The following is a 21,388-nucleotide window of genomic DNA, read 5'->3' on the forward strand; positions in this document are numbered from 1 at the left end:
TTTTTTTTTTAAGCATTAATTTAAGATACCTTGGTCTTTCAAGTTAGTCAAGGAAAATCCCTTGCCTCCACTTATCCAAAGGATCTATTGGAGGAGAGTAAGACCAGCAGACTGCTATGTCTAGGTTGGGTTCTTTGTGGAATATAGATGTGCTGGGATAATTTGCTCTTTGCTGTATCAAAAGGAATTTTTATTAAAATGAGAGATCACGTTCAAGGAATTGAAAAGTTAAGTTTATAAATAGCATGTTGTTATTAAGTGCTGTTGAATTGATTCCAACTAATAGTGATCCTGTATAGGGTTTCCAAGGAGTGTGTGGTGGGTTTGAACCACCAAACTTGTGACTCAAACTGAGCTTGCAGTCCAGCGCATTATCCTACAGCACCACACCAGGACTCATAAATAATATATCTTGGCTTATACTAAACATTGATTCTTGGATCTGAGGTGCCCTTCGGTTTTCTGTACTTTGGTTTCTTGTTTGTTACAAGAGTATGAATTTTATATTTCTGTTTGTGTGGTTGGCCCAGGATCAGGTAATGTTTCATTCTGTTGTGCATAGGGTTGCTATGAGTCTGTACCGGCTCAATGGTACCTAACAACAACAACAACAATTTGTGTGTGAGTGTTGGCTGGAAAGAAGAATATTGACCAAAAGCATCATACACAATTGGCGATACACAAAATCTTTATTGTTGCAGCATAGATGTATTTGTATATAAGTGAAGATGTATGTTGATGATACTTGTCAATGGAAGCCATGGCTACTGATAATAGTTGATTGCTGTTAGCTGCCATTGATTCAGCTCTAATTAATGACAATCCTAGGTACAACAGTCCTGGTGTGGTGCTGTGTGTTAATGCGCTGGACTGCAAGTCAGCGTTAACCAAAAAGTCAGAGGTTCAAACTTAACAACCCTACATAGGGTCGCTTTGGATTGGAACCGACTCAGTGTCACACAACAACAACAATGGACAATGGACTGGAATGTGGTCCGGTACTGCACCATCCCCCTGGTCAGGATAGGACCCGTGTGATCCGTATGATTTTCACTGTTATTGTTATAAAGTGCTGTTGAGTCAGTTCCAACTCATAGCATTTCCAAGGAGTGGCTGATGGGTTTGAACCACCAACTAGAACAGATATATTTCAGACTTTAATACCTATATTTTCTGCAACATTATGGCTCTGGGCATCATTCAAACCCACTCATCTGGTACTAAAGGACAGAACCTTGCCTAGACTCCCCTCAGCTGGTGACAATGGAAGGTCTAAGAAACTAATCTTATTCATTCTGTGGGACCATCACAGACTTATGCTTGGTACATCACATAATATCTGAACTCCATCTATGTTTTAGGTGCTTGTGGGTCTCTTTGCCTGCCTGTCATCTTTTCTCTGAATTTACATCTCACCCTTTGTTCCTATTCTAATCCGGTTTGTGTCATCTCATACTAAAACTGGCTGAAAAGAAAGCAAAGCAGGAGAAGGAGATCTGATTCTTCTGCAAGCCTCAGCCGTTTCTAGCCTGAGTATATCCATCAGCACAGAGCTCTTACCTACCGTGACAGAAAACAGGTGCCATTCTGCCTCACATAGCGTGGTCTTTACTTTGCATTTTGGGCCATCTATCACACATCTGGAGTTCTGGTGTGGCGCTGTGGGTTAAGGTGCCAGACTGCAAAGTCATTTGAACTGCAAGGTCAGCAGTTCAAGCTCACCAGCTGCTCCTTGGAAACCCTATACAGGGTCACTATGGGTCGGAACTGACTCAATGGCACTCAACAACAACAAATAACACATCTGGAGTTCTGGTGTGGCGCTGTAGGATGAACACTGGACTGTGAACCATAAGCAAACTCATTAGCTGCTCCTCAGAAACCCTATAAAGGTCGTTAGGAGTCTGAACAGACTCAACAACACTTAACAACAACACCATGACACAAATGGTTAAATGCTTAATTATCAGCTGAAAGGTTTGGCAGTTTGAACCCACTCAGAGGTGCCTCAGAAGACAGCCCTGACGATCTATTTCTGGAAATTCACAGCCTTAAAACTCTGTAGAGTTGTTCTCCTCTATAACATAGGGATCACCATGAGATGAAATCTTTGAGACAGCAACTAGCAGCAACACTGAGTTCACTGAAATAGGCTCCAGCGATGTTCAACATGGAGGGGCCTGACCACAAAACCACAATCCAGACTCGCTGTGTCTGAGCAGCTCTGCTGAGGAGACACATGATTCCAGAGCTGGAGAGAAGCATCCCGGTAATCCCCTTGTGATTGTAACTGCAGGCCTCCTAAGTGTGCTTGACTTGATTAGGAGAAACTGTGCATTTCAGGTGCAGGTTGTCCTTGGGAGAGAAAGAAAAAAGAAGGAGCAGAGAGACCTTTGTGGCAATCAAGTGAAAAAACTGAGGATATCAAATCAATTGTTTCTGAAATGTCTGTAGCCACTTAGCCCCTGGTTCCGTTCAACTCTGCCTGCCCTGCAGTGGGACAGTCATCAGATGCTCAGCTTTTGTGGCCAGGAAACACCTGTTATTCCAGGAGAAGGTGACTTTACTGGCTCTCACATGTTCTGACATCAGGTGTCTGTTTCCTCAGCAGATTTCACTCATCCTGCTTCTGAATTTGGGAGATCCGTACTTTTGTAAATGGTGATAATGCAGATATTATTGTTGTTGTTGAGCTATGCATAGATCAGGTTAGGGAAGTATGCATAGTCTATGCATAGATCAAGCCCTGCAGAGGACTCTTTGAAGGGGATGAACACTCAGATACTTAAATTCTCCAGAACTTACAATTCCCAATATTAAACCTCAAGAGTGTGTTGTTAGCAAAGGAGATTGGAGACAGCAGGCTCTGGCAAAGGTGAGCATGGCTCGCAGGTTTGCGTTCATTATGGTGATGTGCTCTGATAGGTAGCGGCAGCATTCTGCCTCCCAGGGTGGGATCTTGTCTCCAGGGACAGCAAGCCCAATAACTGTCACTCAGAAACTTTTATCATGATTTAACTGTATGGCTGCCAAAACTAGCTTCAGCAAGACCGAAGAGCCAGTTTTCAGCTTCAGTTTCTTACAGTGGCACTAAGGCCATTTCTTTGTATCACCTACAGACTTGGGACCATATGTACACTGCCCACATGGTATAGTTGCTGAACTATGATTGTGACAGGCCAGAAGGCATAGAGTCCCACCAAATACAGATACCTATTGGACTCCTGGTGTGAAGCTGTAGGATCAGCACTGGGCTGCGAACCACAAGGTCATCAGTTCAAACCCTCCAGCAGCTACTCAGAAACACTATACAGAGTCTCTATGAGTCAGACCTGACTCGACGACACTTATCAAGAACAACAACAATTGGTTTGGTTAAGAGTTTATATCAGAGGAGGGTAGACAATGAGTATGACAAGGAACCCTAGCTATCTAGATTAAATATTTTTCTATGATTGATTTTATGAGTTATATGTGACACTGTAGGGTAATGTCCTGGACTGCAAAGTCGGTTTGAAATGCAAGGTCAGCAGTTCAAGCTCACCAATTGCTCCTAGGAAATCCTATACAGGGTTGCTATGGGTCAGAACTGACTCAACAGCACTTAACAACAACAACAATGCATACTTTACTGTTGTAACCAAACAACTCTGTCAGTGATATATATTTTTGTATGTGTGTATTCGTTTTCTGTTGCTTCTATAACAAATTGCCACAAACTCAATGCTATAAGCAAGGCAAATGTGTTATGTTACAGTTGTGTAGTTCAGAAGTCTAAAGGTATCAGCCAGGCTGTGAGCCTTCTTACAGGGTCAAGAGTCCTGATGTGGTGCTGTGCTCTGGACTGTAAAGTCAGTTTGAACCACAAGGTCGGTGGTTCAAGCTCACCAGTCGCTCCTTGGAAACCCTATACAGGGTCGCTTAGGTCAGGACCGACTTGACAACACTTAGCAACAACAAGGAGAGAATGCATTTCATTGTTTTTTCTAGCCCTGGAGGCCACCCACATTCCTTAGCTCCTGAACCTCTTTCTCCATCTTCAAAGCCAGCAGCTGTATGTAGATCCTGTCCTTCTCAGGGCACATTTTGTCTCTGTAATCTCCTTGTCAGCCTCCATCATCCACATATAAGGATTGTAGTGATTACTTTGGGCCCATCTGCACAATCTGGGGTAATCTCTGTCTTTTAAGGTCATCTGATTAGTATACTTAATTCCATCTGCAACGTAATTTCTTCTTTGCCAGGTTTCCGAGGTTAAGGTTCAGGTTTGTAGGGGGAAACATAATACTGCCCACCACAATGTAGACTTGATTTGTAGGTTTATATATCAATTTAAATCAAGATTGAAGAGATGAGCTCTTCTTCTTTTTTGCTATTTGCTGGTGTACAAGCTGCTGCTGTTTGCTGTCCAGTTAGTTCCAACTAATAGTGATCCCATATAGGATTTGTGATATTGTAAATCTTTATTGGAGCCGAAAACCTCATCTTTATCCTGTGGAACAGCTTCTAGATTCGAACTGTTCAGCTGGTGTTTAGCAGCCAAGCGCGTAACCATTACTTTACCAGAACGCCTTTGGTCAGAATGTACCGCTGGTGCTTTTTCAAATACAGAGATAATTATATTTCTTTTCTTCTATGTCCTTTGTCTATCCCCACATTCTTTAAAAATGAACAGCTCTGTGTGAAAGCCTCTAGTGGAATTTGAAGAGAGTTTTTTTTGTGTGTGTGAGTTGTTTTATTTTTAATATTTATTCCCTGCTGCTTGCCTACCTGCCTTTTAACCACTGCATTACGTAATAATAAACTGGAGAAGAGAGAAAGGAGGAAGAGAAAACAGTCTGTTTTTCTTCTTGTTATTGGCTTCTAGCTGAGGAGATTGAATTTAGGAATAAATGAGGGTTCAAAGTTACTGGTAGATTGAATGTTTTTCTTGTTCCCTAACATTGTCCAAAGTTAAACTCAGAAATATCTTCAAAGATGAAATATATTTTCTTCTGAACAACTGCCTGACTTTCTAGACCACAATCTCAGACTCTCATCTCTTTGAGCGGAGGAATGGAAGGCAGATGTCCACCCTGTGATGTGAATTTCTGTGAGAAGGTGGCTGTCTGCTTTCTTTAAGCCATTGTTGGAGAAACAGTATCCCTACATTTGACGTTTTGTTCAACAACAAACTAAGCTAGATTCCAACAGTGTCAGGAAGAACTACAACCTGTCTTGTTGAGGACACCCATTGATAGATTTCTAGTGCTCCACCACCCATTTGACAGATTGTTGTACTGTGATAACATGTGTGTTGCTGTGATGCTGGAAGCTATGCCATTGGTATTTCCAATGTCAGCAGAGTCACCCATGGTGGACAGGTTTCAATAAGGCGTCCAGACAAAGGAGAATAGGAAACAAGACCTGGCAATCTACTTCCAAAAATTGTTGTTGAGTTGTTAAGTTGATGTTGACTCCTAATGATGCCATGTAGAAGACAGAGTAGAATCCCCATTAAGTTTCTCTACAACTACAGCAACAACGTGGCACAAATGGTTCAATGCTGGACTATTAGCCAAAAGGTTTGGCAGTTCAAAGCCACCCAGAGGTGCCTCAGAAAACAGCACTGATGATCTGATTTCTGAACACTCACAGCCTTAAACCTCTATAGTATAGAGCTGTTCTACTCCATAACACAGGGGGTCACCATGAACTGGAATCCACTCAACAGCCATGTTTAAGTCACTGAATAGTCTGAGTAGACTGTCAGGTCCTTCCCTTGCTGAGATCCTAGCTGGATTGGAACCGCTAACCTTTCAGTTAGCAGCCAAGCACTTAACCAATGCCTAATGAAAACCCTGTGGGTCCCAGTAGGTCTAGTGTTGGAGGATGAGCTCTACTGACTTGAAGACACTACTCAACAGCCTCAACAATGACTCAAGCATAGTAATGATCATGGAGATGGTGCAGAGCTGGGCAGTGTCTCCATCTATTATATATTAGGTCGCTATGAGTCACAGCCAACTTTATGACAACTAGCAACAACTAACACAGTTAATGCCACTGATACAAATAAGTGCTTGGAAAACCAGTGGCCTTCCGGCTCCTCCAGTCATGGGAAGCAGCTGATGAGATACTTTTCATTTGTATAATAGAAGTACAATTAGTGAGCGATTACAATATTTATGCTTTGGAAAGTACTTTTGTTCAGCTCCTCAATATAACTCTCTCTGCAGAACAATCTATTGATTCAGACTGTTGAGCTAGTATTCTATGTTTTTGCTTTTAGTACCAATATTTTAGAGCATGCATTATTCATTTTTATGGGCATTACAGATGAGCTAAACTGCAGCTGGATACCTCAGCACACAAGTGGTCCTATCATCATTTCATTGAAGCTCTCATTTTTGAGCAGGGCAGGAAAGAGGACACAGTATTGGGATTTTTCAGGTATAAGAATCTCATTAAAGCATGTACGCCTGACTGTTCCACTTTACAGAAAACTTAGCAAGAATATGAACATTGAAATGTCTATTTGTGTGTACCTTGCCTACACATTAGCGTCACCTGGGGAGTTTTTGGAAATGCCTCCCTTAACCCAGTTCTTACAGACCGATTCAATGAGAAACTTATGGGGTGGGGCCCAGAATTCAGTATTTTATAAAGATCCCCTGCTAATCCAATGTACTACCACATCTGAAAACCACATTTAGCTATCAATGAATATTCTTACCAAGTATTTTTATTCATCACTAAAGATGAATTGTGTCACTAGGATGAGCATTCATCAACAGATGAAACACATCTCAAACTAGTACAAATAGCATGGATTGATGAAATAGATTTTTCCCATTGGTCTGTAAGTTGATTCTACTGCTCAGAAGCTCCAGACCTGAAAACTAACTAACTAAATAAATAAACATCATATTTGCATTTAATAAGATAAATACTGGGTAGGAAAAAATAAATAAATTGTTCTTTTCAGCAGAAGAAAGTTTTGGGCTATTATGTTTTTTTCAAAAAGTGAAGCTATCTCTCCACTGGAGTCCTGGTGTGGCGCTGTGGGCAAATGCGGCAGACTGCAAAGTTGTTTGAACTACAAGGTCGGTGGTTCAAGCTCACCAGCTGCTCCTAGGAAACCCTATACAGGGTCGCTATAGGTCGGAATCAACTCGACGGCACTTAGCAACAACAACAACAATAACATCTCTCCACTGCCTCCAAGTCGGTTCTGCATCATGGCAACCTAGAGGATAGAATCTAAGTGCTTCTTAAGGTTTCTGAGACTGTAAATCTTTATAGGCACGGATAGCTTCACCTTTCTTTCATGTTGCTCTTGGTGGGTTTGAACCACCAACGTTGCAGTTAGCAGCCCAGTACTTAATCCACTGTGTCAACAGGACTAATCTGAAGCTGTCTATACACTTGTGTGGCACTGTAGGGTCAGCACTGGACTGTGAATTACAAGGTCGGCAGTTCAAACCTACCAGTTGTGCCTCTGAAAACTTACACTGGGTCCCTATGAGTTGGAACTGACTCAAAGTCACTTAGCAACAACACAGACTCCAAGGATTCCTGATGTGGTCTGTAGGATAAGCACTGGACTGCTAACCACAAGGTCAGAGGTTCAAACCACCAGATACTCCTTGAAACCCTATATAGGGCCACTATGAGTCTGAACCAGCTTGATGGTTCCCACTCATAGCAACCTTGTATAGGGTTTCCAAGGAGCCACTGGGGAGTTTAAATCACCGGCCTTTCTGTTAGTAAGTGCTTAGCCTACAGTGCCACCATGTATATTGTTTTTGTTGTGATGTGCCGTCGAGGCACTTCCGACCCATAGTGACCCTGCATAAGGTTTCCGAGGAGCAGCTGGTGAGCTTGAACTGCCAATCTTGCAGTTCAAACAGCTTTGCAGTCTGGTGCATTAACCCACAGCACTACACCAGGACTCTGCCGCCATATATAACACCTAGAAATCTGCAGACGAGACCACGCTGTTGTCATGAACTCAATGACTGTACAGCAGTGAAACCTCTCTATCTACGTGAACAATTACCTTATCCATACCATTCAGGTGATGGCTGAGCCTACTGATACCATAAAAAATATTTTTTCCTAGCACTGGTGTTACTTTACACGTTATCAAAACCGGCATTAAAACCCAAGATCAAATTGACTTTGCCCTACTTTCAAATTACTAAAATGGAAGAAACTAGTGATTTGAAAACCATAATCTCTCTAGAGTAAATGTACTATTTAAAAACTCTCCCCACCCAGCAACCCTGTAAGCAAAGTCTGCATGATAGAGATAGACTCTCAGGAGCACAGACCTGGAATCAAATCATCTCTTAAAATAACAGACTTTGCACAAGGAAGATCCCTAGAGAGAAGACAGGGTGTTTTCAAAAGGTTTGCACTAGCCTAAAGATTGCTGGTTCAAACCCACCCAGTGGCACTGTGGAAGAACCACCTGGCCGTGTGCTTCTGTAAAGACGATAGTCATGAAAATCCTTTAGCGCTCTGGGTTCTGCTATGTGACCTAGGGGTTGCCATGAGTCGAAACTGACTCACCAGCATTGAGGTTTTGGTTTTGTTTTGTTTGGGTGTGCAGCGAGTCCTTAGGCCCATTGAACAAAGCTGCAGCTGCCCCGAGTTAGGCTGTGAGCTGCATCCAAGACAGTGGGAGAAAGTCTTAAAGAGGAAGAAATGGAGGGCAGGACAGAAAGCAGGCAGCCTGGAAGATTATCCACAGAAAGTCAGCAATGAGGAGTCTCACAACCAGTGGATTATGGCAGGGTATCGAAATGAGATTGTTTGAAACCTTGAAAGCAGCAAACACATAAAATAAACTAGCGATGTATGTTTGCCCCTTGAATTGCTTGCAGTTTGCTGACTTTTGATGCATGCTTTTCAGGAGGTGATTATATATTCAGGAGCCCCCTTCCTGACCAGCTCCACTTCACAGTGATGCAGACAGCAGTCTGTTGGTGAGCTGAGCTGGCCTAGGGAATGAAAGGTGGTCTGTGGCTCCCCCATGAATAAACATGAACCTCCTCATCTGCATGAGGCAGGTGACTGTAAACTATCTTGAAGCAAGTAGTGAAAGGAAGCTTTGTGAGGCAGGGCCCAGAGGAGCTGGGGAGGACTCAGAGTTGCATATCTTCATTAGAATTCCATCTCAGGCTGCTGGTATTGATCTGAAGTGGGCCTGGTGTGGCTAATAAAGTAGGTGTACGTTTTAATTGAAATATGAATATTTAAGCAGAGGCGAAATCTTTTAAAACCCTGATGTTGTCCAGTGTGGTTATCCATTTGTCAGCTGTCCGGGCCAATAGCAAATATTTATTCAAAAGGCTTCTTATGTTTCACAAAGGTCTTTGGGTTACAGCAAATCAAATATCCTCTAGAAACAAATGCAGTACATGAATAGATTCTATTTTTTTCCATTGATATTTCCCACTAGGTCAGTAGCAGATGATTTGTGTGTGTGTGTGTGTGTGTGTGTGTGTGTGTGTGTGTGTGTGAACACAGAGAGAGAGAGAGAGAGAGAGGTATACTTCAAATATCCATTTTATGTAGTATTAGCCTTTATCATGGAATTTGCCACTTTCTTTTGGACAGTGATCCAGCTATATGTCCAGCAGCCCTTATCAGTACCAATGGTGCTATGGAGATAGTCCAGAAAGACCAAGAAGTTGTGACTTTGCTAACTTAGTTTTTCCAAAAATAATTTTTTAAGTAGACCCTGTGTGTATCCTTTTTGAAGAAATCATAGATTCATCACAAAGAACACATGCATGGTCAAGGCAGGAAGACCACTGTGTGAGGTAGAGCAGTGTTTTTCAACCTCCTTTTCATTATTGCTTGCCTTTTAAACATCTTCTTCTCTATTTCTCCCTCTCCCTGAAAATGTAATACCACAGACATCCCGTAAAAAGAGTCATGTGGTTTTTTCCCCTCCCAAGAACCAACAATGTTGTCTGAAAGGAGAAAACCAAGACAGAGCCATCAAGAGAAGTTGTTGGCAATCCCAGTTTAGACATTCACTAATAACATGACCTTGAGCAATTCTTCAACACTCCAAGTCCTTTTTCATCTGTAAATTGGCAGTGGCATCGGAATAATAATAACAGTAGTTCCTAGAGTCTCATTGTGAGGATTAAGCCTCAAAAGATTTGCCTTTTAAATGGTCCTGTACAAATGGAAAGTGCTAATTTCAACAGACAAAACCTAAATTGACAGTAATTTGCTCTTGGTTGTGAAATATAATTGAGCCACTTTCATTTCCCAAGATAGTTTTTTCAATATCTATAAATATACGGTATGTTGTACCTCCATGTGAGGACCCACTGAACATTGATTTGGCCATAGAAGGAGATTTTGATCATGGTGGGAACAAAGTCCTAAGTGAAGACTAAGTCTTCTAGTAGGGGTTCCTGATGATAAGAGACTTTGTTCCCCAGTTGCCCACAAACATACTGCAGGTGACGTAGGGGTCTGGACTGAATCCTGAGAACATGGTTTGTTGTGATGTGCCGTGGAGTCGGCTCGGATTCATAGTAGACTCTGTACAGAGTTTCTGAGGCTATAAATCTTTACGGGAGCAGAAAGCCTCATCTTTCTCCTGCAGAACACCTGGTAGTTTCGAGCTGCTGACCCTAAGGTTCGCAGCCCGATTCATATCCACTAAACTACCAGAGCTCTTTGAGACCATGGTAGAGTGGTGATTAAAGAGCCTGGTGACCTGGTCACACTTCAGATGCCTTGCTGTAAGAACCATGTGGGAGCCATGTCTGAATTCTGCTGGCTTCACAAGGCGGAACGAGAATCAAACTCTTAGTCAGCCAAGGCTGATTCCTATGAAGCGGATATCAGACATGCCTCCACCCGACAGCCTGCTTCCCTCTCTCTGACACCAGCCATCTCTCCCACATCTGTTTCACATCTGGGTTCAATAATCCATTGCAATGGCCACACAGAACTCATAACACTACTCACAATTATGGCTTATGTGGTTCCTATTACCTGAATTACATATACCATTGTGAATGATGTGAGGGGTTTCATAATTGCACTGAAGCCATTTTATCAGTATGTCCAATTAAAAGGAAATTACCTACATTTTAAATGAGGCTTAATGAGATTTCAGCATTTTAAATGAAAGACCAGCTAGGACTCTGTTGGACAACTAACAAGGGTACCATTAGGTAGAACTCCCTGAGGAGCTGCAAGTCCTCCAAGACTTAAAATATTTATGTTCTAATTGCACAGTAAATGATGTCGAATGGGAGATTGAGAACGTACTTCTGCGATGGAGCAGAAAGTGTATAAGTGCTGCTTAGGGTTGGAGGTTCCAGCCTACCCAGAAGCACCTTGGAAGAAAGGCCTGGGTGATCTACTTCTGAAAAATCAGTTGTTGAAAAAAAACCTCATGGAGCATAGGTCTATTCTTGACGTACATGGGTTTGCCATGAGTTGACATGGACTTGACAGCAACCGCTCATTGCCACCTGGTACCTGATCATTACCAGATACAGGGATGGAGTAGGGGATAGAGGGTAAAGAGGGTCCTTAAATAAGATATGGTAATGGTGATATGCCGTGGACTTGGTTCCAACTCATAGCCACCCTGCACAGGGTTTCCGAGGCTGTAAATCTTTACGGGACCACAGAACAGCCATTAGTTTCACACTGCTGACCTTAAGATTAGCAGCCCGACTCATAACCAAGACAGTACCAGAGCTCCTTTAAATAAGATATATGTTAAGGACTAAGGATGAGAGATTAAGGTCAGGAGCTATTCACTAAGACTCCAAAACAAGTTAGAAGAGCCCACGTGAAATTCCCAAATGTCCTCTGCAAAAAAATTTCAGATGCAGGAGGTCAGGTATTAAAATATATATTTAATGATTGGACTGTGCACGTTGCAACTGCTAACTTACACTTTTTATATGACTGTACACAGTTTTCAAATAGCGCTTTTGTATATGAATGGCAATGAATTCTATGAACTAAAGTCATCCTACCTTCATTGTACCAAAAAGGAAAGAAAACCACCATCCTGTCTGGGTCAATGCCAGCTCACCAGATACTGGAGCTTAGTCACTGGGTAGAATGGGTCGGACACCTAGATACAGGTTGGGAGACCTGAAGGAGGGGACAAAGTACAGCTAAGTTGGATAGCAGTCTCCCATCCTTTTGTTGCAGTTGTTATGGGGTGAAAAATGAATCTAAAAACTTGAATTTGATGGTGATGGTTGCACAGTGGGGAGGGGTGTGTGTGTGTGTGTGGAATTCATGTCACTGACTTGTACACATAAAAGTGGGTGAAATGGCAAATGTATTCCTACATATATTTCATCACAGTAAAAAAAAAAAATACTATTGGAAACACTTAAAAACAAAAACACCAGCTTGACTTTGAGAGATGAGAATGCCTGACTGCGAGTTTCTTCTTCTCCGCTCTTTCCTCTCTGCTCCCTTTTGCTGAGTTCTATGTATTTCTCATGCAGTTGGGGTCAAATGAAAATGAATAGTGTGACAGATGATGATCTGATGCGATGCATGGGAAGGCATTCAGGGAGGCAGACAGTTAACTCCTGGCATTCCCATAGCTGGCCAATACCGTCCTTGAGGACATTCTCAAGTCTACGGCCATTACTTTTGGCAACAACTCACTTAGCTGCCCCTTGGGGGCTTACCTGGCTCTATACCTGAGACAATCCAAACCCAGGAATTCAGCCCTTGTCTGAATTGCACTTGTCTGTGTAATTGACATGCTTCTAGAGAGTAGAGCCTCTTTTCTTCATTTGCAGTGTCTCAAGCTGCGGTTGGCATTTGGAAGGTACTTAATGAATGTTCCTGCCCCACAACTGTCGGAGACATAGCATGGCCACATCAGTGCCATTATTAACCCTCTCAAACCCAGTCTTCCAGGTCTTGGCTGATAGTGTCATGATCCTGTGAAGTCACCTCTGCTACAAATTTTGTTCTTTCAACCAATAGACATGGTATGCCTAAAGCATGGTAGGCACGGTATGCCTAAAGCATGGTAGGCACTGTGCTTGCAGGCCTTAGGAATACAGACAAAAACAAGGCAGACGGTCCTTCTTATCATATAACCAACAGTTCAGTTGGTTCTCCTGAGACGTTATAGACTAGTCATTCTCAGTGAAAACCAATCCACAGCCAAAGATGTATGCTTCCAGTTGATACATCAAAACCAAAACAGCAAGCCAACTGCCATAGACTTAATTGCAATTCATAGCGACCCCGTATAGGGTTTCCAAGGAGCAGCTGGTGAGCTTGAACCACCAACCTTGCAGTTCAAACGACTTTGCAATCCGACGCATTAGCCCACAGCACCACACCAGGACTCTGGGTCAATCTTTACAGGAGCATAAAGCCTCCTTTCTACCTCATTTGAGGCTGGTGGGTTTGACCTGCTGACTTTGTGGTTAGCAGTCTAGTACCTACCAACAAAACAGCAAGGCAGCCATGTCTGACTCCCTTTGGCTTCACAGGGTAGAAGGAGATTCAAACTCAAAACCAGCCCAAGGTCAGTTCCTGTGAGGCAAAGGTTAGACATTTCTCCACCCTACAACCTTCTGTATCCTATTCTGACACTAGCCAACCCTCGCACACCTGGGTTCAGTAATCCTCTGCCATGGCCACCCAGAACTCATAGCAGTACTTGTGATGATGGAGTTTATTGGAGAAGTGAACAGTATACAATTCAAGAGCAGAATGGACTTAAGAGGCAGCCGGCCATTCACCAAGCTTGAGTGCTTCTTCTCTGTCAGACAACAGGCACACCTCAGCTTCCACCCTGCTCAGACAAGTGGTATAAAGCTCCTTTAGCCAGTCTGTAAATGCCCAAAGGGTACATTCTGCACACCAGCCTCCTTCTGTAGGCACTCAACTTCACTGTGTCCCTGGGCTCGGAAGCCCGTAGCTACTGTGTCTCCCCGCCACGCTGTTGCCGCCACTTCTGCTAACACGTCTCAGACTCCGCCCATGGCTGATGGTCCTGGGATTGTCTGTTCCTGCTTCTGAAATGTCTCCTTTTAGACCTAGTGGATGGCCACATTAACCAGTCTTGGAGTTAGAGTCTTCTACACTCTATTTGCATGGTCCGTAGCGTAGTGGTTATGAGTCGGGCTGCAGTTTGAAACCACCAGCTGCTCCGCAGGAGAAAGATAAGTCTTTCTGCTCCTGTAAAGATTTACAGCCTCATAAATCTTATACAGTGTCACTATAAGTCGGAACCAACTCCACGGCACACCATCACCACCATCAACAACCTGATATGGCATTGTAGGATAAACACTGGACTGCCAACCACAAAGTTACTGTTCAAACCTACCAGCCACTCCTTGGAAACCCTATACAGGATCAGTATGAGTCAGAACTGACTTGACAGCAGGTAATTTCAAGAACAGCCAGTTATTTGGTGGTAGTTAATAAGACTTAGAATGGAAAAAACTCTATCAAGTAAATTCACAGTACTACATTACCTTATAGTGCCATTGTATGTTGTAATTATTGCTTTGGTCAGAATTTCTTTGTCTTTGACTCCAAGTTTGATTGTTGTTGTAATTGTTGTCGAGTCGGTTTCGATACACAGCAACCCTGTATGGGTTTGAACTGTCAATCCTGTCTGAAGTTCACAGTCCAATGTTTATCCTAGAGCACCACACCAGGAGTTGTTGCAATTCTTCACTGCTCTGTATAGTAAGAGACATTCACATCCTTGTGCTGACCTTATAGCGGGTGGGTGGATATATTCCCACCACCGTTTGATTGTTTGCTTGGCCAGTGCTTATGAACGAGATGTGAACAGAGGGTCCATTATTGCTTGTTTGGTTGACTTGAGCTCTTGTACTTTCATCATCATCATGAAAAGTGTGTACCCTGTGTAGAACATCCCCTGTCAGCCCACAGAATGAGAGCTGAAAGCAGAGTCACTCAGCTGATCTATAGACCTGTAAGTGCATAAACAAATTTTACATTGTTCAACTGATTTGTTGCATAGCATTACAATGACAAACACTGACAAATGCACCAACTCCTGCAGCAACTTCTCTCCCAGCTTTGAAACCTTCCCTCTTTCCAAATCTCCTCCACCACGAATCTGACATTGCATTCTTGATTATAATTATGCCATGCCTTTCCATTTGCTGTCAATTAACATTTCATCGTTGTAACAGGTTAGAGTTTTTCTAAATTAGTGTAACGTATTTCTCACGATTCATCTCCACATCTTCACCCTAGACTTCAGCCATCCTGTACTGCCCAACACTCCTTGTTATAATACTTCCACAGCCCAATCTTTTGCTCATAACCTTTTCCATTTGCTCCAGTAACATCTTCCCCAATCTGCATGTGGAAATGGCGCAGGGATTTTAAAGAACTTTGCACGAATGTTGTTTCAATGATATGGTGAAACGCTTCTTTACCTCTGTCCCCATGGCATGGATTTCCATTTATTTTGGAAAATATCCTTTACTTGTATAAAAATTGCTCATTTACAAACCTTTCTCTCTAAATTAAGTCAATCAATTGTCGGAAGCTGTCATTTTTATATCTTAATGTTCTCCAGGTCAATTGTCTCTGCTCAGTTTTTGGTTGAATGAATGAATGAATGATCAGAAATGCTTAATTTCCATCATTTAAAATGATCTACCTGGCCCCAAACCTTCTTAATTCCTACCATTTTAATCCTGTGGACCCTAGATACTAAGTGTTCTGCAATGTATGTGACAGAATAAAGAGTTATCTTACCCAAAATGCCAAGGGATCATATTGAGAAACACTTACAGACTCTTCACTTAAAATCTCTCTCTTTCAGATGTAATTTGACAAATGATTTTGCCATTAGTTTCATAATAAGAAAGGCAGCAATAATTACGTTTCCGCATATGTAGATTTCTATAAGCCAAACGGACAGCTTCAAAGACATTGAAGAATTACGAAATGAACTGATTTATTTTTTCCAGGGAAGTTGGAGTCCCTTGTTTATAAATACCCATTAAATTTTTTTTTTCACCTCCACTCATTTCTTCTATCACTCTTAGGTCTTAACCCACATATTCTGGCCACGTGGGAAGCACTTTATTTGCAGATTGCTGGCAGAAATGACATCAATAATGACCTCTACCCTCTCACAAGATGGCTGCCAGGAGACTTCCTTCCCAGGCAGAAGACAGACATGACTTCCTCCATCGTCCCCACTGAGAGACCAGTACTTAACCCAAGCACACCCAGGAAATGTGTGTGTGTGTAGCAGGCATAGTAAATTGCAAATGTGAGCACATCAGGTGATTCGCAAAAATTCGCTTTTGTATTTACCTTTAGTGTTCCAAGTTCTCTTAAACTTGTGGGGTGGGGGTGGGGGGAAATGCATTCCCCAAGAGTGTGTTACAAGTGAGAAGGTGAGGTTCTTGTTGCAGTGATTGCTGGTTTTAAATGCTGGAAGCAGTTAAGACATAGAACTCTCTGGTTTCCATCTTCTTATTTCTTTTCCACATAGCCATTGCATGCCTTGGCTGGTTTTCAGGTGTGTGGCATATGGCTCTTTGACGCTTGAGCTGCCACAGAAGTAAATGTCACTGGCATATAATGCCAGATTTCCATTCCGTGAATCACAGGAGAGTGGAATTCTGTCTGAAAACTCTCTGACCACTATAAACACTTAAAGCAAAAGAAGAAGTGCTGTACCTGTTTAAATGAGTTTGTCATCATAAAGAGTCCAGAATACTTGCACCTAAACGTCATTCCTCAGGCTATATCCTAGACAGACATTGGTAAATATGATATGTACATTTCCTTTAGATTTTTTTTTTTAGATAGATCTGAAATAAATATCTTGTGCATGTACCAGAGAAACAAGAGTGTGAATAGCACAGTGCCCATGATTTGAGGGCACAGTGTACCCATTTTGATTTTTGTATTTATTAAATTTCAAGTTCTAAGATATGTAGGACAGAACTGATAAACACTGGAGAGCCAGGGAGTCCCAGACAATGCCTCAGCCTTGGCTGCCCTCCGCATGGCCAAGGAACTAAGAAAGTGGATGTGAGGTTCATAAAGAAGCTATTAGATGAAACCATATGAAACTGCTGATATTTGACCGGTTTCGACTGGCAAAAGCAGCAATTTCAAATAGTTCAAACTAATAATCGTAGTCCATTGTTTGGAATATGACACTTACCTATAAAATGATTACTGCTGATATTTAATGTTCTATTTCTCATTCACGACCTCTTGCACCTATGATCATTTTGCTCACCACAGTAAATTGCAGTAACTTGACCTTGGACTTGAAGATTGGGGTTCAAGCCTCGGTTCCAACATTTCCTAGCTGAATAATCTTAGGCAGATTACTGAGTGCCCCCTGCCTCAATTTTTTCATCTGTAGGATGTGGCTCTTTATATTGTTGTTGTGAGGAGGTGGGTCAAGGCAACTCTTCCTATAGTTGTTTTAAGAGGGTTAATATTGTGCAGATCCATAAGAAATGGCCAGCATTTAGCAATTTTTAAATGGCAAAATTAGATATTCAGTTTAGTTCAGCCTAATGTATGCCAGAAATTCAAGCTGAATTCAGAAGACGATGTGGAATAAAGAAGTTCATTGCTGCCATTAAATGGATCTTGGCTAAAAGCAGAGAATACCAGAAAGATGTTTACTTGTGCTTTATTAACAACTCAAAGGCATTTAACTCTGTGTATCATAACAAACTATAACTAACAATGTGAAGAATTAGTATTCCAGAGCTCTTCATTGTACTCATGAGGACTGTGTACATGGACCAAGAGGCAGTCGTTCATACAGAACCAGGAGGACACTAAATGGTTTAAATTTAGGAAAAGTATGTGTAAGGGTTGTATCCTTTCACTATGCATATTAAATCTGTATGCTGAAAAAATAATCACAGAAGCTGTATTATGTGAAGAAGAACGTGGCATCAGGATTGAAGGAAGACTCATTAACAACCTGCAATATGCAGAATACAGAACCTTGATTGCTGGAAGTGATCAGGACTTAAAACACTTACCGATGAAGATCAAAGATTACAGCCTTCAGTATGGATTACAACTCAATGTAAAGGGAACAAAAATCTTCACCACTGGACCAATAAATAACATGATAAATGGAAAAGAGATAGAAGTTCTCAAAGGCTTCATTTTGCTTGGATCCACAATCAACGCTCATAAAAGTAGCAGTCAAGAAACCAGATGACGTATTGCATTAGGCAAATCTGCTGCACAAACCTCTTTAAAGTGTTGTAGAGCAAAGATGTCAGTTTGAGGGCTAAGGGGCACCTGACCCAAGCCATGGCATTTTCAGTAACCTCATATGCGTGTGAAAGTTGAACAATGAATGAGTAAGGCCATAGAAGAATTTATGCCATTTGAGTTATGGTATTGGAGGAGAATATTGAAAGTGTCATGGGCTGCCAAAAGAGCAAATCAGTCTGTGTTGCTGACCTTGTGATTAGCAGCTCATCTTGTAACCTACACTACCTGGGCTCCACTGGGAAAGGTTTAGAGAGGTAGAAACACGTTTTCAAAAATGTCTATAGACATAGATGGAGGATATGCTAAGAAACAATAGTGTCACATTGAATATTTTTGTTTAATAATTGTGTCTGTGATTTTGTAGTCATACTTTTTTCTTTTTTAAAAAGTTTTTATTGTGAATTGAATGACAGTTTTACACTCAATGTTTCATTGCATTGATTCCAATACCCTCTATGCATCGTAATTCAACAGTATTTGCTTGTATTCCCTGTTTTTGTTTTTGCTTTATTTTATATATAATAATATACAAAAATTATTATGTAGTCCTATATTGTATGTAGGACTATATAATAACTTAAACACCCAAATGGCACCTTCTGCAAGCCTGCCTTCTGGCCACCAGCACACAGCCTTTCTCTATCCATGAGTCTAGAGTCCTCAGCTTCTCTGTCTCTCCGTGTTCCCATCTCTGCCTCCGTCTCTGGTGTCGCTGCTTCTCTGGATAGGAACCCCCCATTCCATTCGTGCTCTTCTCCCTTGATGGTCTTAGGGTTCTCCATTCCTGGACTGTAAGATAAACTACTCTCCCCTTTTTGTTACAAAACTTCTACCTTTACAGTTGTGACAGTTGCAATTAATCACACAGTTGTGACAGATAACAGTTACTCACTATTGAGTTATAAGAATCCTATTCACATCTCTTTTCACCATACCCATCTAGACAAGATGAAAACTATTCAGTGGGGTAGCCATACTTTTTTGACCTTCCTTTGTTACTCTGGATGTTTCTCCTATAACTGCTCTTACTTACCAGCCCTCCTTCCAGAATACAGTCTTTGTTTCTCATGGCACCTAAGGCAGATATCTTAGTTTATGCTTTGAATTATAACCCTCTTGCCTGATCTGAGACTCTCTAAGTCGTTGTTTCAATGTTGATATCATGTGTCTCTTCCTTTCGGATACCACTGTCTCACCACTGTATAAACACACTAGAAGGTCTTGGACACTAAGAACACATAAATAGAGCCCTCATCTCCTGCACTGCTGGTTTGGGATGCAAACTGTTGCAATCACTGTGGAAAATGTTGGGGGTTCCTAAAAAAAATAAAACATGCAATTGCCATATAACCCAGCAATTCTATTCCCTGGTGTCTTCCCAAAAGTAATGAATGAAGGAACACAGATACTGTGCAACAGCATTCATAGAAACAGCATTCATAGTAGCCAAAAGGTGGACACAACTCAAGGGGTCACCAATAGATGAAACGGAACGAAAAAATTGTAGTAGTACATAATACAATGGAATACTTTGTCTATAAATACAAATGAAGTTCTGATGCATGCTACAACATATGTTAACGTTGAAAACATTGTACTGCATGAAATAAGTTAGATGCAAAAGGAAAATATTATATGATCTCATTTTTATGAAATACTAAAAATAGGCTAGTGCATAATAAAGACTAGGGGAAATGGAGAGTTACTGCTTATGGGGTACCCAGTTTCTATTTGCAGTGAGAGGGAGCTTTAGAATTAAGTAGCAGTGAGACTATGCAACATAGTGAATGTAATTAATGGCACTGAATTAATTGCACACTTAAGAATGGTTAAAATGGACAAAACCCAAAACAGAAATGACAGTATGATTGGCTACTACAAGAACAAGCAAGTTGTTTGCTGGGAAGCTGTCAAGGCAAGCAATCAAGTACCTTCAGAGCAAACCCCGCTCTAAGACTGAAACTCAAAGGAAACATATGAGTAGACATGTAAACTTGCTGACAACCACATAGGTGAGTGGAAGGGGGGAAAGGCAGCAATGATGAAATGGGCTGAGCTCAACCATGTTCCGTAGACTCCCCTTGACCTGGAAAAGAGAGAGTTCTGGTTGAGGAAGGGCTGGTTGGTCCAAAGTATGGTGAGACCTGGGGACACCTGAGCCCATGGAAAAGGACATAGCCACAGAGAGCTAGAGCTGACAGTGAGGCATCCAGCTGATAGGAAGTGAGGGGAGACACAAAAGAACACCCAAACTTACAGATAGTACCCTTTGACCTAGCCTCAGTGGCTTGATAATCAGAACTTGACTAGAGGAAGATTTAAAAAAAAACAAAAACAAAAAAAAAACCTACTATAGGGTAAATTGTTACAATTTGATGAAGCTGACTTATGCTCATGGATGTAGTAACTCAAAATGCCACCAAAGAGGGAAGGAGTCTTCACATCAAGTGTCAATGCTATCCCCTTTGTATACAGGGTTAAGATAAGGATGGGCACCTTAGACATTGGCTACTTAAAATGAAGGGGTGATTAAGGCACGAAGTGACTGGCTTGCAGGTTTTCAATAGATAGTATATCTTTTAGTTTTCATCTTGCTTAGATGGGTCTGGTGAAAAGAGATGGGGATAAGAGTCTTGTGATTCAATAGTGTGTAATTGTTATCATGACTAATTGCAACTGTCACAATTGTAAAGGTAGAAGTTTTGTAACAAAAACGGGGGAGTAGTTAATCTTACAGTCCAGGAACAGAGGACCTTAGGACCATCTAGGGAGAAGAGCACAAGCAGAATGCAGGACCCTGTTCAGAGAAGCAGTGATACCAGAGATGGTTGCAGAGATGGGGACATAGACAGAGGGAGCAGCTGAAGACTCTAGATTTATGGAATTAGAGGGACTGAGAGCTGGATGCCAGGATGCAGGCTTGCAGAATGTGCCCTTTGGAGGTTTAAATTATTATATATGCCTGAGTGTTTAAAAAAACAACTAAAATAGATAGAGAGAAATACTGTTGACTGATGGTACATGGAGGGGATTATAATCATTGTACTGAAGCCAAGTATATGATTTCTTGAATGTGAAACTGATGATCTGTCCTGTAAACTTT

The 21,388-nt window shown here is 41.7% G+C and overlaps 1 protein-coding gene across 4 annotated transcripts in view; it reads left to right on the forward strand.

Moving 5' to 3' along the window:
- The window catches only part of ELMO1 (engulfment and cell motility 1), a 660,529-nt gene that overhangs the window by 412,247 nt on the left and 226,894 nt on the right, over positions 1-21,388 (forward strand). The gene's annotated exons all lie outside the window — the stretch shown is intronic.

The sequence above is a fragment of the Chrysochloris asiatica genome, unplaced genomic scaffold (assembly GCF_000296735.1).
Source record: "Chrysochloris asiatica unplaced genomic scaffold, ChrAsi1.0 scaffold00006, whole genome shotgun sequence".
Classification (NCBI taxonomy): Eukaryota; Metazoa; Chordata; class Mammalia; order Afrosoricida; family Chrysochloridae; genus Chrysochloris; species Chrysochloris asiatica.